Source organism: Propithecus coquereli, unplaced genomic scaffold, assembly GCF_000956105.1.
Source record: "Propithecus coquereli isolate 6110/MARCELLA unplaced genomic scaffold, Pcoq_1.0 Scaffold512, whole genome shotgun sequence".
Taxonomy (NCBI): Eukaryota; Metazoa; Chordata; class Mammalia; order Primates; family Indriidae; genus Propithecus; species Propithecus coquereli.
Window position 1 is genome coordinate 259,846 of NW_012150975.1, and position 7,114 is coordinate 266,959.

Below are 7,114 nucleotides of genomic sequence, written 5' to 3' on the forward strand. Positions count from 1 at the left end.
GACTAGTTCTATAAAGTAATGATAAATATATTTTGTGAAAATCTGATGTACACATTTATGGTTTGTCACAATACAATTTTTGACATTTAAAATAAAAATGCATTTCAAAAATGGTATGTAAACAAATCAACAGGTATTACTGTTTTGCGGGACTTCTTTCTAGTTAATTCCTACTCCACAAGGAATAGTTGCTTTAATCTGCTGAACGGATGTTCTCCCAGGGGATGGAACACCGGGTATCTGCAGCCAGCCCTGTTTATCGCTCCAAGTATTTCGCCGTCGGGAGCTATTCAAATGATGTATTTTGTTACTAGAAATCAGTCCTTTGTGGATGCATTGAAACTGAGTCTTTGGACTCCTATACCTGAGGAGAATTACACTGTCTGAACTGCACTAAGTTACTGGATTCCCATGTGGCTTAACTTAAAGCAGCTTACATCCCTCTCTGCCAAATTGTTCCATAACACATAGTTTCTAAAGCTCTCGCAGCTCAAGAAATTCTGAGTCTGTGTGATGCAGTGGTTCCCTAGACACATTGAAAGCAAATAAAACTCGAATAGCAGGCATTTTTTAACGCCTATAATAGATTTGTCAGGAACTGTCCAAGGAGCTATTATCTTTAATCCTTTTAACAATTTTATAAGTTAAACCCTGATTTTTTCATTAACAGATGAGAAAACCAAGGCTTGCAGCCAAATACCACAAAGCTAATAAGTCACAGTGCCAGATGAAGTCTTTTTGCTCCAAAACCCATTCACTTTCCATTACACCATCTAACACCTCAATAGAAATCAATTTTTTAAAAATCAGCATCAAGGTTTGTTTGGTACTAATGTAGTAATTGATATCATTAAATGACATATTCACAGTGATGTCAAAGGGCCACTCTGAAGAACACACAAATGAATTATGAAAGTTATATGACAGAAGTAACATTTTCTTCACAAGCGATATGCAACCTATTCAGTATACATACGAATGCATATTTACCACCAGTCTTGGGTGTTATGTGAATATAAAAAATATTTATATCTAGTTGAGAATATAAAATTATATCTATTTGTCCTCCTTCTGTCCTCAATGGAGTTAGTAGACAAGATAAGTGAACAGTAATCAAATGTGTCATTCAACTAAGAAAGACAAGTAAATGTTCTAATTCTGCTCAAATAATGTGGTTCCTGTGTAGAAGCAGAGACATAGAAACAGCTGTGGGTTTTAGAGAAATAATTATGTAAAATATCTAGACAAATTCTTGTAATTTATAAGAGTTAGTAATTTAACACTTTATTGCTTCTTTTATCTGGAGGTAGTATCTATCCATTATCCAAGAAAACTTTTAAAGATGTTCCAATATGATTTTCTTTCACTTATCATTACTCAACTATTTTGTATATGTCACTACACATCTCAACAACTGAATTTTTATTAAATTTTCATTTCAAAGTTGTATACTTGCTTAAGAATTATCAAAGCAACATAAATAAAGCCGTTCTCTATTAGGCGAAAAGAAAGCTTCTCAGACCATATGTATAGTTCGATTCTCAGTCTTTTGTTAACTCCCCTTCTGTTTGCCTGAGGAATTGCTCCCAAACAACAGAGGTGTAAAAACAGAAATTGAATTCCAACCTGAGGAGTCAGGACCATATATGGATTCTAGAAGTTGCTAAATGATTGCACATAAGATTTTACCCAGGACTTTCAGATTGAGGTCAGAAATGGAAATAGCACATCATCAACTCACCAGGAAATTATTAAAAAAATACGTAAGAAAATGTATGATCAATAAGCTGTATGGAGATTATTAAAACAGGAGCAGAATGTAAAAGAAAGAAGAGCTCCAACTGGGCTTCATAATAACATGAAAATAGCTACAATTTTATACCTGCTCTTCTTTTATAATATCTTAATTCTTCACTTATTTTTAAATAATGCATTTACCAAGTTTTCTGGCTATAAATATAATTTTCATTTCTAATTATTCAATAAATATGCTGAACACACTCTTATTTATCTTTTCTAGTATGCTCTATTAATTGATTTGAATTTCATAGCTGCTATTTTAAAAACAAAAGTTAATCCATCATTTATTCATATTGATTTTTATATCATCTGCAATTATTCAACTATATTGATTTTTATATCACCTGTAATTTTTTATCTTAATGTGTATGTGTGTGAGAAACAAACATGGAGAGAGAGAAAGGAAGTGAGATGAGAAAGAGCACACAAGGTAACAGAGAGAATATCATACAAGATTATGGTTAGAGCAATAGGAAATTGCAAGATTGAAAATATATTCAAGAGGTAGAAGCGAAGGAAATACCCGTTTCAAGTCTACAACTGCTGAAAAATACTTTGAGAAATGTTTTGACATACTTAACAACCTTTAATAAGGCTTTATCACATGTAACATCAGGGAAAAATTCTTAGCCTTGTGTTAATTAACATCCTTCATGCCTAGACACAAATTCTTCCCTAAAATCACCCTTGATTCAGCTAAAGTGGAATATTTGTAACCTGAATATACATTCACTTTTTTAAGATTTTGGCTCATCACTCATTCTTTTCCCTTTTCCTCTTTTCCTTCATCTCTGCCTAATAATCACACAAATCTCTTACATGCTTGCTCAACGGCTAACTCCTCCATTAAAACATCTATTTTGTCTCAATTCTGGCTCCTTCTCTATTGCTTTGCACACTGATGCCAGTCTGCGCTGTCTGAGGGTGTGTGATCTTTCTGCACTGCATGCTGCACATTCGCATCCATGTCATCTTTCTCCAGGTGTGATCCCAGCGTGCAGGAACTCTCTCTCCACTTAGTCTGAGCCCTCCGTGGAACAGGCAGAGATCCATAAATGTTTAGGAAACTTAGTTGCTTTATGGTTATGAAATGTATCTATGTAAACTCCTTAAAGTAAAATATGAAGTGGTTATGCCTTGAGTAACAGTATAGCTTTCTTTTTTTCAGTATTTATTAAATTGGCAGGACTATCCCACCAATAAAGTCATTTCCCTATTTTGTGTAGTTGATACAGGATATAGGATATATGTCATTCTGCATTTCATACCAACTAATTTTATAAAGGGGGAGGAAGACAGAGAACAGAGTGCTCGGTGAAGCCAGAATCATGCAGTACATATCAAGGATTTTCACAATTTTGAAAACGACAACCCTGAAAAAACAATCTGTACTTTACTAAGGTGGGCCCGTTTCAGTAAGTGACACTCTCCTTTCTTCAAAAAAGGACATTGAGAGTAAACACTTCTCTTTTCCTCACCTCACGATTTCTTCATAGCATGGTAACTGTTGATTATTCTAATTCCCAATATGTCTCAAATCCATCCACTCTTCTCCATCTCTACTGCTGCAGAGTGCAAAGTACCATTCTCTCTCAATGGGCAGCTAAGTAGTCTCTTAACTAATCTTTCAATTGTTATCTCTAAAAATGTTCAATCCATTTTCTATGTATCAGCTACAATGATGTTTTCAAAGCAAGAAAAAAAACATGTTACTTTCCTGCTTAAAAACCTTCAATGACTTGCTCTTGAAATAAAATCTGTAAGTCAGTCCCTACCTGTCTCTCCCGCTCTCTGGCCCCCCTCCACGCCCGCTGCACCTGCTCACTGGGTCTGGACACACGGGCTGTTTTCGGTTGCGAGGGTGGATCAAGCTTTGGTTTTCATGTCTCTCCCTCTGACTCAAATGCCCTTTGATGTCATTTCTCTGTCATCTCTGAAAAAGATAGCCTATAAAATGGCTACAACCTAATATTTACTTCTTTAAGGTAAAGAATTAAAGCAGACACTTCTTCAAATAATCAGTTCATTGGTTATAAATATCTCCATTTCTAATTAGCCAACAAATACAGCGAATGTCTCTCTTGTTCTTTGTCCTTCTAATATGTTATACTTTCTATCAATTCACTTCAGAGAGATCCATAGCTCCTATTTTGTAAGCTCAGCTGTCTCTTATATGTTTGGGCAGATTAGCCCATACAGAAGGTTGCCCGGCTGAGCGGCCAAGGGCTGTAGAAATGTGTTATGTGCCCAGCTCAACAACCTGCCCCCGGTGGGACAGAGCTGCGTTCTCCCAGGCGAAGGGGCGCCTCACACGAATTCACAGGAAGGCTCGTTATGGACTAATAAAGCCAACTGGCCCTTCAGGACAGACCTTGTTCTCTTGGCTGGACGGATGCCATCATTTAGGACTCGCTCTGAAAGTCAGCTCTTCAGCGAGTTCTTAGGATAGTCCGGGTTGTTATTCAAGGACAATGACCATCACATGTGCTGCCACCAACAGTGTACCTGAGCCGTCACTGGTTTTGAGCTCGGTTCAGTTTGGGAAATCTCTTTGAGTTTACTAAAATTTTAATATCTTCTACCTTAAGGGTAGTGTCTTACAGAGAGCAAATGACGGCTAATGGGACAAAATCTTCCTCGTCTCTGCTCTCCCCTCACCCCGTCATAAGCTCTGCCCAGATCACAGAAGCTGCTGGGATAACTAGCAAAGGGTAAACAGAAGCCTTTCCTCTGCTGGGTGAGAACGTGACCTCCAGTTAACACTCACCTCCTTTCTCTTGCAAGTTAGACATAAATTGAACTGTTCGATACGGTACTGTGCAGCATTATTTATTACAATATATATTTTTAAAAGACCTCAGATTCATAAAATGCCTCTGGACTCAGGAGGAACTATGAATGGGCAGAGCGTGCAGCTTGCTTGAGTGGCGACTCCAGTGACGCTGCGCGTCCCTCGCGGGGATGCTGAGAACACGATGTCTCAGTTTGCTTGGGCTGCCGTAACGAAGTCCCACTACTTACTTTCTCACAGCTCTGGAGGCCAGAAGTTTCAGATCAAGATGCTGGCAAGGCTGTTTTTTCTGAAGTCTCTCTCCTGGGCTTGTAGTTAGCTGCCTTCTCCCCCCTGTATCTCCATGTGGTCTTCTGTGTGTGTATGTGTGTTCATGCGTGTGTGTCTTAATCTCCTCTTGTAAAAACACCAGTCATGTTGAATTAGGGCCCATTCCTTCGACCTCATCTTACCTTAGTTACCTCTTTGAAGTCCCTGTCTCCAAACACAGTCACATTCTGAGGTACTGAGGGTCAGCATTTCAGCGTATGAGTTTTGAAGGATACAACTCGGCCGCTAGCACTAGGCCTACAGGCATGTTGGCTCCTTCAAGACCTGAGGCTTCGAAGCCAGAGTATCTGATGCTGCCCATGTGGACGCTGCATGTGAGCCGTGCTGCGTGGGTGGCTGCAAGGACTTCTGCTGAGCAGGGACTGTCCATACTACCCTGCCCAGGAGCTTTATTTCCTGCCCTATACCTTTAGATTTTTTTTTTTAAAGTGAGAGTTATTGCAATATATTAAAGAGAGTGTCAAACCGTATCACTACGGTATTTATTTTTACATAGATGTAGAATTTTACCCAAAATATCAGGCTTCAGTCATTAATCACGGAATTACAGAAATGAAAGAGACCTTATGTCTAAAATAACTTTTCAGCTATTGTAGGAATCTCTTCAAACACCCCAAACAAGTGAAGCTTCTGATTGAATGGCTCTACTAACAGTCCTCTTATTCTTCCAGGCAACTTTAGATGGGGCTCTTGAAAGGGGAGAATGCTCTCTTATGGCGAATCCCAGCCACTTGTGTGCTTTGACTCCGATTGCATGTTTTACTTCTTCAGTTCTACAGGGCAGTCAACTATCCTTCCCGTTGTCTGCTCTTCAAGTATTAGGCTCAACTGGGGCTAGGAGAAACATATCAAGATAACACTGACAAAATTCCCAAACATAAACCAACTTTTTGTTTTGTTAAGAGACAGAGGTCTCACTGTGTTGCCCAGGCTGGACTCAAACCCCTGGGCTCAAGCGATCCTTCCACCTCAGCCTCCTGACTAGCTGGGATGAGAGGTACTTGCCACCATGTCTGGCTTAAACTGATTTTCAGGAGGTGGAAATTTCCACTAATTTCTAAAGTTTATACCTGAAATTCTGCATGCTTCATTGTTATCCTCAAAGAATATTTCAAAAGAAATTCTATTTCATAGTATTTGTGGTTATGAAATATTACCATATTCTCAGGTACAAAGCTGCAGTTTTATTAATATACATATTTTCAAACATCACAAGAGATACACACACAAGAAAATAATGGAAAAGCATAAATGAGTTTACTATTGTTGTAGCTGATATGTCTCTTTTATGTTTTTCCCTGTAACTGACAAGGCAGAAGATGAGAGCCATCCCCATGAGCATCATAGCCGTCATTCCCATCTTCGTTGTCAACGTCACCTGCACGTGAAAGTTTAGCCCCAAGTGTTTCTCTGCCAATCTCCATACAAAGGAAGCAGCTAAATAATTTAAAGAAACTTTAGAAAGCCCATCTTGGTATTTGAAACTTTTAAGCTTTTTATATGCCTTCGAATGGTACCTGAAATCTTTTCATGAATTTCACCAAATTAAAAATAAAGAACAGAGGCTTAAAGCTAATTAGGGTTGGCTTGAATATTGCAGATACTTTTCCAGACGGTTGCTCACAGAGCTCTCGTCAAATGTGAAAAAATATATTTCAGGAAGTAGAATGAGGTATTTACTGGAAAAGTACAAATGAAACAAAGAATCATTGGATTTGGCCTCAAAAATGTTTCCTGTTTATTTCATATAATATGTCATGGCAGCAATTTGAAAAATGCACTAAAAATAAATGTAATCTTTGCTGCATTTACAGGCCACATATGTTTGTAAAATAGATTGTTATGCACACTTTTGGTAATTTTTTTATCACCAAATTGAATCCTTCATGTTTGTATTTTATCATGTATTTTACCATGATTCACCAAAATGACTCCTTTGTTCTAAGCAGGTAAGCAACAGCTTTGACTGAATTTTGTTTTAACAAGAGTTCTTTTGGCTGGGTCATGCTATTTATGACATGATGTTCTTTCCATATGTATGCCATATTCTAAACTGTTATTTATGGCTTTGGGCACTCAGAAGTCTCACGAGCTTGGTTTAGCCTCACTAGAACCACCAAAAGTTTAACCTGTCTTTAAAAATACTGATTCTTAATCAAGCCTGCACATGGAAGCCCCTAAGAAGATTTTCTT

General features: G+C 38.0%; 1 protein-coding gene across 1 annotated transcript in view; it reads right to left on the minus strand.

The window, feature by feature from the left end:
- LOC105820185 (polypeptide N-acetylgalactosaminyltransferase-like 6) overlaps positions 1-7,114 on the minus strand; it is a 586,398-nt gene that overhangs the window by 135,585 nt on the left and 443,699 nt on the right. The window lies entirely within an intron of this gene.